Raw genomic sequence first — 13,875 nt, 5'->3', positions numbered from 1 at the left:
CATAACACATACCTATAAATATATCCTTAATTTTTAAGTCTTTAAAAGCAATTTTTTTGTGGCCTGCCCAATTCATTTTATCTCCAATAGCATCAGTCATTACAGAGCTAAAAACTCTGCGGGTGCAATCTCCAAGGTTTTTTCCGCCAATCCCACCAAGATAAGATATCTGTAAAATAATTGTAAGATTACATAATTTTTAAATTTTATTTCCATTCTGACCACCAATCACGGAGGAAATACTTACTAAAATTCCTTGGTTGTCTTTCTGTTTTAAAAACTCTTCTAAAACGTCCAACGACTCAATTGAGTTAATTGGCAAGTTTAAGTGGTCAACGTCAATTTTCGATGTACATTCCTTGTCCACAACAAATTTATTTAACAAAGAAGTGTTAATTTCTTATTGATGTTTAAAATACTCCAAGTATTTAAAAATTCTCATTTGGAAACCTCTCACAGAAAAAATATAAAATTGGCTCTGTGATTTAACATTCCCTCAGAATCATTTACAAAACTAGGGGTGTGCACAATTTTTCCATGTAGAAAAATCCAGGTGGACTATAGTGAAAAATTCCGGCTTGGATAAAAGTGAATTTGTTGGTCAAACTGGCCAAAAGTGGCCAGTAAATAGAAAAATATTTCAACATAGAAATTTCAGATTTAGGCTACTTAGTGAAATATATTTAAAATATTAATTATTAAATTTTTAAATAAATAAATTTTTAAAATATAATTAAAAATTTTATTTACTTTTTCAACTATTAAATTCAACTTTCCTTTATTGTCCACTATTTGTTACTGGCCTGGACGTTTCTCCAAAAAGTTAATTTTCTAGGAACACTAGGTGTGCAAGTTTCAATTGGAGTCTTCAATAAACTCAGGCGTTTTGGATTAAGGGGGGGGGGCACAACTTGAACACTGAATTTGGCAGCCCCTTATAGTCAGCTTTTATAACAAATTTGCAACCTTTTCTAATTTCGAAGTGGTACGATGCACCCGCCCCCGTTCCTACGCCACTGTCGGAACTGAACATAGTGTGTGCTCTTTAATGCGCTTGTTAAAAAAGTATGATGTCAGTCACGTCTTTAAAGCATGACTTTAAAGAAATCTAAAACTGAAACCAAAAACCAACTCAATACTAAACTTCGTAATGGACTCGAGACTATAATTAACTTTTCTTCGACTCTATACCCCAAAATCAGACCTCACACTGGCCTAAAATGAACCTACCTGAATCAATATTCGAAGAGGAAAGCTGAAAAATTGTCTAGGCTACCGTATATTTTAACTTGTTCAGATAGATGAACAAGATTGTGAATATTATACACGTGCATTTCTCTTCCATATAACTTATCAGCTACCTCAACAAAGTTGATAAGAAGTGAACCAGCGTAATCTATCAGATCATTTGAAGGTTAATTTTGGCACAGTATTGTAATTGCGCAGTGCAATAACTGAAAATGATCTACTATATTATTTGGTAGAAGATTCCTTAAAGCAAATGGTCCGGTGTACAGTAGAAACTGTCTGAATTCCGTCGCTTTCCATTTTTCTACTTCATCTAGTCCCCGGGGTTTTCTAGAAAACTCTATGGGGGTAAAGTCTGCGAACAATTTAAGTTTCACTGAAATTGCCTCTAGAATATGTGTGGGTTGTTTCACTAGAGACTTAGTTTTAGATAAAAAAATTATAATTCTCTTAACACATCCTAAACCAACTAAATGAAATTATTAATCATATCAACTGGCAACCCCAAGAGTGGTGAATCATCTACGCTGTGGTGTTCAGTTTGTGTTTTGTTTCTAAAACTGATATCGGTTCGTAAACGGGCATTTATCAAATTAAAAGCAACTCTACCAAAATACTCGCCCCTCTGCTCACAGTAATCGCAACCAAAGTACCCATTATGGTTTTTAATACATTTTAGGTACGCTTTAGCTGGAGCATCACATATGAAAGCACCAAGTTCGATTTTGTACATACAGTTTCCAAACTCAATTCCAAATTGGCATAGTTGAACCGCTTCGTCAACAATTTTTTTAAGATATAACCCCAGGGGTTTTGGTTTTCCATTTCCAAGAAATAAACCAACAACAAAAGGTGCAGAGTCATTTTCCTCGCAACATCTGGCTAAAATTGGCCAGAAATCAGAATATTTACTTTTATAAACTGGTATGCCATCCACATTAAACATTAACTTTAGAACTTTCAAATTACCGTTCCCATTCTTTAACCCATTTTTCAACTTTTCTAGAAGACCATTTTTTAAGCCCATGTGGTAATATTCCCCATTGTCTAGTTTATCAACTTCAAGAGCGTGAACCTGGGAGCTTTCTAAAACTGTACGTGAATACATTGGAAGAGAGGGGTGGTGCGGTTTTAAAATTTTTAATAAATCGTTTAAAGAGGTGTGGCTAACTCTGTGCTTTAGTGCCCATTGCTTTAAGTCTTGGCGTAAGTCTGGTATTGTATCTTCAATGTCACCAGTTAAATCTGAATTATCATCTGAACTATTTCCTTCACTATCAGTATTTATAAACAAATTTCAACTATCTGAATTTTGATCAAAACAGACTTCCTCAACCTCCAAACTTTAGGGGGAGAGTTAAATTGTTCAAATTGGTTTTCAAAACGAGTTTCTCTTTCTTTGGCCGTATCATAAATTGAAGTATTTAAAACAAGTTTATTCCTCTCGGCTAGTAAGTCTGAGCTCTGTGGGTTGGTCAACAAATCCCTAATATATCGATTCACATTAGCTGTTATATTTCTAATTTTTTGGCGTTTAGAAATCTGATACCGCTTCATCGTGAAAAGGCAAGTTATGATGCTAGCTGCGTGACAAAGGAATTTTTAATGTTAGTTTTATTAAAATTTTTACTTCATTTTACTCTTAAAGTATAGTTCTGTTAAAATCAAACGCGTCACTGTGATACCCAAGTCATAGAATAAAACAATTTACAAAGTTAAAATTTTATAACATCATGAATAACATAATAACAAAAAGTACGACAATTAACGAGATTTACAACGAACTGATTTTAAAGGGATAATGAAATCGAAAAAAAAAGTACTTTCAAGCTATTCAGCTTCCAAAACTACATCTTTTTCCCAATTTATAGTCATTCGAAAAAAATGTAAACTCAAATTAAAAAAAATAAACTTTGCCCAAAAAACAGACGCCACAGCCTGCATTTTTGGGCATAGTTTATTATTTTTTAATTTGAGTTTACATCTTTTTCGAATGACTATAAATTGGAAAAAGAGGTAGTTTTGGAAGTTGAATAGCTTAAAGGTACTGTATTTTCCGTTTTCATTATCCCTTTAATAGTTATTGCGCACAGTGTTCCGAGGTAGAAAACTCCAGTGGAAAATAATGGTTTTAAACGGCCGGGGCAATAGTCCATTTGGTGGGCAATAGTCGCTAATTATGGCTAATATAATTTTTACTGAAAAATTTATAGCGTAAATGTAAAATAGCCCAATTAGGCTATTTTGACAAACATTCGGCCTAAAGTTGCCAGAATTTGGGCTGCTTTGGCGATAAAATGATACCCAAGCCTATAGTTTGGGCTATTTTCACTGATTTTTACGTAGTTTGGATTTGTCTGCTACCGTGTCCGTGTGCCGAGTGAATTCATTCTAAAATTTTGCTTCGATTGTTTTTACGCTTACCAAACATTTAAAAAACATTTAAGTAATACTGTCAAACTAGTCGTTTTTTTACATTTTAAATGCAATATCTCCCCTCTGGGTAATTCCATGCCAAATCACCCGTTTTCGGAAAAAAATTTTCCCACGGCACCATGCGCGATTTCGACGTTACTTTACACGTTAGTAATATAGATATTTTTAGTGGGAAATCCAAATTTTTAGCCCAAAATTCAACGTATGTTTTAAAATATGATTTTTTGAAAAAGTTATGTCTAGGGTGTACATTTTCGAAATGCAGAAAATCTCGGTATGTGCGTACGAATAACTCAAAACGTATTCAAGATAGACCCACGAAACTTTTTATACTATAAATATAGGTATTAGTGAGTAACTAGAAAGTTTTCTGTCCGAAATATATAAATTAGGTTTTTAATAAAAAATATTTGAAAATGGCGATTTTAACTGAAATTTCGTTTGTTGAGGTAAACTAAAGATGATGTTGTCGCCAAAATATTAAATCGGAGATAAATATGAGAATTGATATTATCTTAAATGGACCCAATGAACACGAAAATAGCACTGAAAGAAATCTCAGGAATTTAGTTTTTGAGTTATAGCTACGTGAACCGACCTATTTTTTTGAAAAACTACTAAACATGGTAGTGATTGCGGCAAAATTACGGTACGTAGGAAGTTGAAAATCAAAAAAAGATGGCCACCGCTAAAAAGCTGAGAAAAAGTTGGGAACAGCTTTAATACAAGCAGCGAAGTTGGAACCAGCTTTAATACAAGCAGCGAAGTTGGGACCAGCTTTAATACAAGCAGCGAAGTTGGAACCAGCTTTAATACAAGCAGCGAAGTTGGGACCAGCTTTAATACAAGCAGCGAAGTTGGAACCAGCTTTAATACAAGCAGCGAAGTTGGGACCAGCTTTAATACAAGCAGCGATGTTGGGACCAGCATTCTAGAGAAAATGAGCAATATTGAATCCAACTTCAACTCTAATAAAGGTGAAGAAACCGTAGCTTCAAATTCAGTAGAAGTTCTATGTGAATGTAAGAAAAAGGGCAAAAGTGTAACTATTGGAACGCAGTGGGAAAATCCTAGTATGATAGATCACGGCTACTTTTTACTTGGTCCCAGAAAACCTGAAATTGAAAAATTTAGCCGGAGTACCCAGATAGACATGCATGACTATGAAGACCGTCTCACTACCAAAGATTGCAAGTTTTTCACTGGTTTAGATTTGGTACATTTTACTTTGTTAGTAAATATTTTATCAAATCTAAATTTAAAACCTCCGTGTGCCCTGAAGATCAAATCCTTCTGGTTTTAATGAAACTGAGACTGGACCTGTTGTTTCAAGATTTGGGCCGAAGATTCCATATTTCTGGTTCATTGGCTGGGAGAATTTTTAAATTTTGGTTAAATATTTTGTACAATCATTTTAAGGACATTGTATGCTGGTTACCGAGGGAAACTATTCGAAGTACTCTACCCAGTGCGTTCAAAATTAATTACCCCAGAACTACTTGTATTATTGACTGTTCGGAAGTATTCGTACAAAGGCCAAGAAAACTTAGAGCTAGAGCTGTGACGTATAGCAATTATAAGAGTCATAATACGCTGAAATTTACTACGGTCATAGCACCTTCAGGCTTTATTATGCAAGTATCCAGATGTTACGGAGGTCGTGCCAGTGATAATTTTATCACCAGAGATTCTGGAATTTTTAGTTTACTGCGTCCTGGTGACGAGGTAACTATAAACTTTAAACTATATAAATATCACATGTAACTAATATTCTAACTTAAAATATGTAAAAATTAGTGACGAGCCACGTCTCAAAACGTCCTAGTTTTAAAAAAAATGTATTACCTAATCACGGATATCTTCGCTAATTTTTGCATATTTTAAGTTATAATTAAGCTACCGTGATACGGTCGTAATGGATTTATTTGAACTAATATCCTACTGATAAAATAGGTGATGGCTGACCGTGGTTTCACCATATCTGAAGACTTAGATTTTATAAACGTAAAGTTAAACATTCCAGCATTTACGCATAAAAAACAAAATTAAGAAGAAGAGGTTACACGTACAAGGAGAATTGCAACAGTCAGAATTGAAGTTGAAAGAGTAATTGGTAAACTTAAGTGTTTCAGTATTTTAAAATCAGTTTTACCATTGCATTTCTTCAAAAAAGTAGATACAATTGTTACAGTTTGCGCTGCCTTATGCAATTTACAGCCAGCTATTAGCAAAAAACCAGAAGCTTAGTAAGTATCTAAATTTCTTCTTAAAAGGCCTAGGGTTTCATCTGTTTTTAGTCTTACACGAGCCGTATAGGCTCTTAGTAAGACTCCTGGTCTGGCTCCGTTGTCCGGCGTCCGCCGCCGCCGCCGTAGGCATGACACGGCACGGTAGAAATCATACTAAACTTAGAAGAATCCTCGCACGCGATTGCGAATAACAGCCACGCGAGGAAATCAGCCTCTAGAAGTAACAATCAAAAGCTAGAAGAATCTTCCTACAACTCTTAGAGAAAGAGACACGGGAGAGTCACGTGACACACAAGAGAGGACGCGGGAATCGTCACTACGTCTAGACTGGCGCTGGGGTAGAGCTGTACCGCGAAATGGCTGGGGAGAGGACGCGGGAATCGTCACTACGTTTAGACTGGCGCTCGGGAATAGTAGTTTAATAAATATATGTACACTCAAATAAATCGTCGTGCTTATTTATTTTTGGCTTAATTTAACTCACAAACTCGATACAGTAAGCTCGTGTAAGACTATTATTTGGGTCACGTGACCCACTTGTTCTTTCCCGTAGCGCAAATATCCTGGTGATAGGCCAACCTGCTCTGCGGTTGGCCTACCACTAGGTTATTTGCGCTGCGGGAAAGAAAAACAGAAGAAATCCTAGGCCTTTGAAACGTTTTATTGTTGAAAAATAAATTTGTACATTTAAAATTATAAAAGTAGCTTTTACTTTTTACCACTGATGTAGCTTTGAAATTTTATCACGTATGTAGCTTTCACAACAGAAATTAAATTTTTGAAGTATTTAGGAACTTTTTCAAACTATGCAAATGCAATTTACCTTTGGTAAATGAATTAACTAAATACGGTAGCATATGGGTCGTGTAAACACTTCGCATTTTTTTAAATTGTTCTAACATAAAGCCCTCGTTATAATTGACTATCACTCTCGCATTTCCAGTCATTGTGAAAACAAAAAAATGGCATGCAGTTCTTTTCGTACAATAAAGTTGAATTTGGACTTGTAGGTAGTAACCATTTTTACCTGTGGGATGTAGAATATATTCTCCACTTGGATTCTTTCTGACATCATACTTGTTACTCTTAATTAATGTTTCTAAATCATTATTAAATGGGCATTTTATTTCAATTAGTTCATCAGAACCTATATAACCATCGGGACTAGCTGATAACCATGGATCATCCTTCGATATAACAGAACCCGCAAGAGCAATGTCAACCCCATACATATCTTCATACACGTTTCTAGCGATAGGTTCTAAAGCCGTACCATGCCTGGTCGCTTTGTTCCCTTGAAATTTGGAAAAAAACATGATTTTTCATAAAATTTTCTGGTGAGGTGCTACTACGCTTGGGAATATTTTTAGCGGTCGATGCGGATATATGTACAATTCGACAGTCTTTCCAAAGGAAATAATCACCTTGCCCTTGAGACACTGTTTCCTTCTCCAAAAGTTTTTCTTTGTCCATTTCAACAAAGCATTTAAAGAAGTTCTAACAAGGTTCACATCTTATTGAGGTAGAATTTATGGGTCTATCACAGTCAGCGCTATGATTTCCATGAATAAGATCTTGACTCGCTACATTTCCAAAATTAAAATTTTCATTTAAAGCTGTCATTACGGCGGGCGGGGATGGTGGAGTTATTTTAACATTTAAGGTATCACTGATAATAGAGCCTGTAGCAAACACTAATGGCGCTAAAATTGAATTTTAAAATTTTGAGCGTAGTCTTTCATGGGTTTCATAATACGTTGGTATTTTTGATGGTGGAGTTATGTCTTTTAAATAATTTTCGTCTTTGAAGAAAGGAATATCTGTAAACTTCTCTGGCTCAATCTTTCTTTTTGTTGTATTGTTCCATTTGTTCGCCAAACTAGTGCAAGCTGGACCTTTCTTTTCTTCGCTTTTCCAAAATTCAATTTTAAATAATAGGGCCCCAACGTGGCTACAAACTTTGGATAATCCAGCTGTACAGGAACAATAACCATAAACAACATCTCCTTCATTTGTACTAACAAATAGAGCTCGATGATCTTCGTCTGAAAGTGTGTGGAAGCGAGCTACTTCTCCCCGGCAAGCCACCAAATCATCATCTAATTTTGCTATAAAAAGTGTTCCAACCCAACCACTTTCAAAATAGTTCCCTGCTTCCATGCTTTTTCTTGCATTGCCTTCTTGTTGATCACAGGCCATGGAGTTTATCAAATACGGTCACTTTAAAGGGTCATTTTCCCACTCGCCATCAGCTAGTGAAGTTGGATTTCGAAAAGTCCATTTACCTGGAAACAATTAATTCGAATTTAAAAAAGTATATTTCTCCTGTGGCCTGTAGTTAAGGCCCGAATTGAATATGATCAGCCTTGGCGAAGGATTACCAAAATATTTAAATTATGTTATTTATATAATATTTACAAAAAAATTAACTTACCACAAGTTATTATTTCGTTTTCCATTTACAAATCTAAAAGTTTACAACCCTATGTTCTATACTTTTAATAATAAAAATATTTTAATGTAATTTTTTTGCTGAAGTTTAAATCTCTACGGGCGAAAAGCGTTAAAAGTTCAAATTCGTCTGCTAATATAACGTATTGCAATGGCTACTGGAAAAGTCGATGACGTCACCCAAAAAGTAGGCGGTAACCTCGTAAATACCGTATAAAGCGTTCCAATAATACGTAAATCGTAATATCAACGACACATACGGAAATTCAACCAATAATAAGCGTTCGATTGCTACCTGGGTATATTCACGAACCGGAACTTGTTTCCTTTCGAAGCTTCCGATTATTCTGAAAAAACGAGGGCTGTGCAACAAAAAATAATCTTTACGAACCAGCACGACATGAGAAAACCTTTTACGAAACTAAACGGTAATTTCACGAACCGAAACGGCATTCCGGTGCGTTCTGGTTCATTTCGAGCACTGGGGTGGTGGCAAGCCCTTCATGCCACACGAGCCAACAGTTCCCTACACTAACTATTACCGTTAACCCCAACAAATTTTTAGGGAAAATTTAAACCGTAGTTTTCCGGGGGAAACCTATTTAACCAGTGAGGAGAGAACTGAACTTGCAAACTCAACGTAAAAGGAGTCATTCCGAGTTTTCACCTTTGATATTGTTCTTGGCTTTCCATTTGAAGAGTTGCCTTTAAAGCGTGATAAAAATCTGACCCTACGACGGGAAATCTATTCATTTGCGTATATGTTTTAATTCATTTTATCAGCAATTTATAAATCACAAATGTTGTTACTGTTTTGAAAGGATTAACATCCTTCTAGTTTTACAGAAAACTGGAACACTATGAGCTGCATCTCTGAATACGCTTTCTGCGACACTACTTACAATGTTAGTGAACTTGACGGCTTAAAGCGGGTAACTAATTTTATCTTATTAATTAACAAAAAAATACAAATGGTCTTTCCGTAAATTCGCCATTACTGCCCTACCTTTTCTTGCATTTGTGCAATCAAACCTTTGGACGAATTCATTAGCACTCTTTAGTGGGGGAGCATTGCAGAAGTGAGAAAAAAAACAGTAAACAAGAAGACCACGTTAATTTATAAAAAGGCCTATTAAATAAATTTCAGTAACTATATATTGCACCAATAGCAAAAACTACTAAATTTTCGTATTCGAACCGAAATTTAACCTGGCGTAAGTTTGCTTTCATGATTTCAATTAAGAAGTGGAAAGAGAGAACTTTGTCAAAAAATTACGAATCTGAAAAAATATTGTTTAAAAAAAGTATTATATAGGGGAACACGGTGTTGAAGGTTTTACGTTTGTGATAAGACTCTGAATTTAAAAATTTCTTCAATTTCGATAAAATAAATTGCCCCCAATACACCCAGATTTAATTGTTTTTGGCTCAAAGGCAGACATTAATTAACTTTGAAATAGCTCTTTTAGTACTGTCATAATAAAATTGAAAAAGGTGTCTTGGGATATAATTTGGGACGAGCAACTCTCGCTGGAAATGCGTTGCCCGTGCGGTCCCTATTTTAAGAAACAAATTACCGCGATCAAGCGAGTTGATCATGCGTGGATGAAAGGCGTAATATTAGAGAGGCTACTCATTTTAATTTTCAATTTGTAGACATCCGTTATTTTGTCAGATTTACGAAGGGTTTTCAAATTCTTCAATAGCTCGGTTATAAATTTAAATTTATTTTGTGAATTCGATAAGGCACGCTGCGTATAAAACTAGGTTGAATATTTATATCCGGCGAAATTTTCGCCCGGCGGTAATGTTCCACAATTTTTGTGTAGATCTGTAGTCTATAGTAGAGCAAACTGTGCCATAATCTTCTTCGCTCCATTGGTCATTACGAACCTTGCACTTTTTTCAATCGACTCTTTTAATTCAAGTGCTGCTACCAGTCGGATGGACGATGGTCTTGAATTAGTTTTCTGAATTTCACATTTTTTCGACTAAAATATTCAATTTTCTTTTAAATTAATAGTTACAGTGACTGCTCTTGTTACAACGGCTTCCGTATCACTATTTGCAACCTTTTTAGGAATTTCGTCGTATGATGATTGATAAGAAATGTTCCTAGCCCTTGCTCAAAGATATTAATTCACCAAGGCGGGGAAATATGGCGTCACAATACGAGTCGTGGCCTTATCGTGGGGTGAATGAAAACAATTTGTCGTTAACCAATCACAAAATCTTTATTTAACACTTCATTTTATAAAAACACTAAAATACAAAAATGAACAAAATTCAGGGGGACTGAGGGGATAATTTTACTTTACTCTAGTGATGGTTAGGCCATCTCTACTATGGTTCTTTTAGCTTTTTTCAACATAAGAGTAGGAACTTAATCATAAAAATACACTCTTTGACCTTAAATTTAGTAATGAAACTATCTCTTACGGTTTTCCATGGGATCGGTGCCAACACTCTTATACTCAGGCATCCTGGGCTCAAAGGACGGAGTGGACAGAAATTAATATACACTTACACTAAATAATAATAAACACTACAAATAAAATACTACAATTAAACAATGACAATAATTAACTCAAAAATGGCAACAGCGAGGGCACAACGCGAACGGGAAAAGATAATCTGAACTGTATAATTACCAGAAGCAGAATGAACTCTCAAAATCGAGGGGACCGGTTTCAAATCCTTTTCTCGGACAATAGCGAGAGATTAAGCTTTCTTTTCAAGACTTTTTTCTCTACTTTTCACTGGCTATTTCGTATTTCGACCCTGGGTACTCTACAAGGGGGGGGGGGGGGGTTATGATGGAAATTCTACTCATCACTTGGTTTCGTTTCGGTGTCCTCCGCTACGTTGTCGTCTCTCCGTTTACGGGTTTTCTCGTTCCTCGGTTTACGCAAGATGCCCGACAGACGCACTTCCCAGAACGGGACGTCTTTGGGGGCTGCTTGGTTACGCGTTTCTTTATTCACACTTTTCTCTAATTCTCTTTATTTACTCGTCTCCGGTTTGGCGGCCGGATTGCGGGTTCCTTCCTATATTCTTTTACTTCACAGGCTGAGGGGGGTGTAGGTACTTCGGGTTTCAGTCTGAAATGTCCGGTTAGGCTAGGGAATCGGTCTCGGTCATCTGGCTTTCTTCTCTCGGAATGGCTAGAAATTGGGTGATCAACAGGTGATTCGAGGGTGTTGAGGTTACTTTAATTTTTGTCTCCAAGCAGAAATGTCCAGACTCCTCTGCGACCTTATGGCGGCAGCCTTGAAAAACGGGCGCTTCTCTTGGGATCTTGCTACCTGATAGTTAATATGAAGCTTGTGGACTTGAAATGATTTCATGGGATCGCTGTGAGCTGAGGGTATTTTACTGGTCTAGTTGGGAAAGTTTTGGAGAAAAACCTGGGTTGGGACGGCTCTGAATAAATTGCACTATGGTCTTGTGATCGAGAGAAAAACACTTTCAGTAGCGAGGGATTAATATTAACGTTGCTGAAGGCAGCGATTTAGTTTATAATTTATATTGAGATAATGGTTTAATTATCTTAATTTTATATTTTATCGTGGGGGTTGATCGAGTTCTATCAGATTTATAAACTATATTTAATTTGTATGTAGCGTTAAAAAGTTATTTAAGTTTTAAGTTTATCATTAATTTTAATTATATTTAACAAATTAACACTGGGATTAGGTTTTATTAAATAGATTTCTAAATTCTGAGATATTTTATATATGGGGCTTTACGAAAACTTAATAATTACTATAGATGGTCAAGAGTGGAGGGAAAATGTAATAACAAAAGAAAATAAAACACAGAAAAATAAAAAATAAACGTAAGTATGCGGGGAATATAAACCTGAAGGGTTACATATTCTTGGTTTTCAAAAACTTTGTAATTGTTCGTTTGTTTGTATAACTACCGTGACATCTAACATGTACACTGATTGATTCTAACGTATTAATGTTTTGCCACTTAAATTCTCGCCACGTTTACTGGCACTGATTATCCCTTGAACCCCTTTTTTATAAGTGTCACCCAACTCATTGCATATTAAACAGGTCATTATTTATCATTCAAAAGAAATTATTAACTAAACTAACAAAAACATTTACATTACTTTAGTCCTTTTTAAACACGGTCAGCATTTCTTAATCTCCGGCATGGCCTCAGGCCTTACGAATAATTACGAAGTTGTCGAACAATCTCCTTTTTAATTTTACATGATATGTATAAATATCGAAAGGAACTATTGTTTTCGATGGAAAGTTGTGTGGTGTTGTTGTTGTAGTTGGCGTCCACATTTGCAACATCTTCCATATCTTTGTAATGGAGAAACCCGTGCGACGGTTTATTCAGGCATAATGAGTAGGTTTTTCTGTATCTGCACAACCAAGTTCCGCTAGTAAGCAGTAGCTAGGTAGCGGCGATTTGTCAGCCCCTTTCATCCGACCCCCATTTAAAAATTAAAAAAAACCCTCTACATTGTGTGAACGTTTCAGCTCTGTCAGGTAAACAGGGGGTGCATCAGCCCCCATTTAAAAACAAATACGCACTCTTTAAATTTTGGATCCGATTGACTTTCAAATTCAGTTTTATTTTTAATGTATATTACTGCTATACCTCTGCACTGTGTGAACGTTTCAGCTCTGTCAGGTAAACAGGGGATGCAACAGCCCCCGTTTTCCTATTTTGAGCGTTGATTTACGCAGAGTACCGGATAATGCGTTATTAATAGATTAGTTTCTATTGGATTTGGGATACGGGACCCAAACTTAGAATACCGCTACACGGACATTTTAGAGCGGTTTAGAAGTGGGCCGAGCCTGGGACAACCGTGTTCACACAACAAAATTTGGCGCGGGCTCTACCCGGGCTGAGACTACCTCGAGAGCTAGTCTTGACCCGGTTTAAATTGAATATAACCTGCAAAACAATCTTTATGGAAGACCCCTTCAATTTTTCAAATTTCCCTGTACAGTGGCGCCAAACATTTTTAAAGCCAAAGGCCAGAGTGGCCAGAGCTGCAAGCGTTGGTGTTCCACACCAAATACCTGAGGTTATATTCCCTTTAACCGTATTCGGCGCGCTTTCCGTCACTTTTAAAATGCGTGTGGACGCACCAACCGTGCTAGTAACATTTTATTAAAAAGCATTTCTTTTGCAATCTTTGAATTAAATAATTATATCAAATATATATATGACTTTTGGTTATACCTAACAAATTAAATATTAATTTTTTTTTAATTAAGTCTATTTAAATACAATAATAATATACAGTATGAAGGTGAACGTTTATCTTAAATAAATATCAGTTATCGAGCTATTTTTTTTAAATAATACAACACTTTTTTAATAACCCTCGGTAATTTCTTTATAGACCTAATTTTTCGATTCTATATTTTCTCTTTCTTTTGTTATTTAAATATCTGTTATGTCTATTACGTAAACGGTACTTCAAAAACAATAGTAGTAATAAAATAACATT

This window comes from Leiobunum rupestre, chromosome 6, assembly GCF_980474605.1.
Source record: "Leiobunum rupestre chromosome 6, qqLeiRupe1.1.hap1, whole genome shotgun sequence".
Lineage (NCBI taxonomy): Eukaryota > Metazoa > Arthropoda > Arachnida > Opiliones > Sclerosomatidae > Leiobunum > Leiobunum rupestre.
This window is presented reverse-complemented; position numbering follows the sequence as displayed.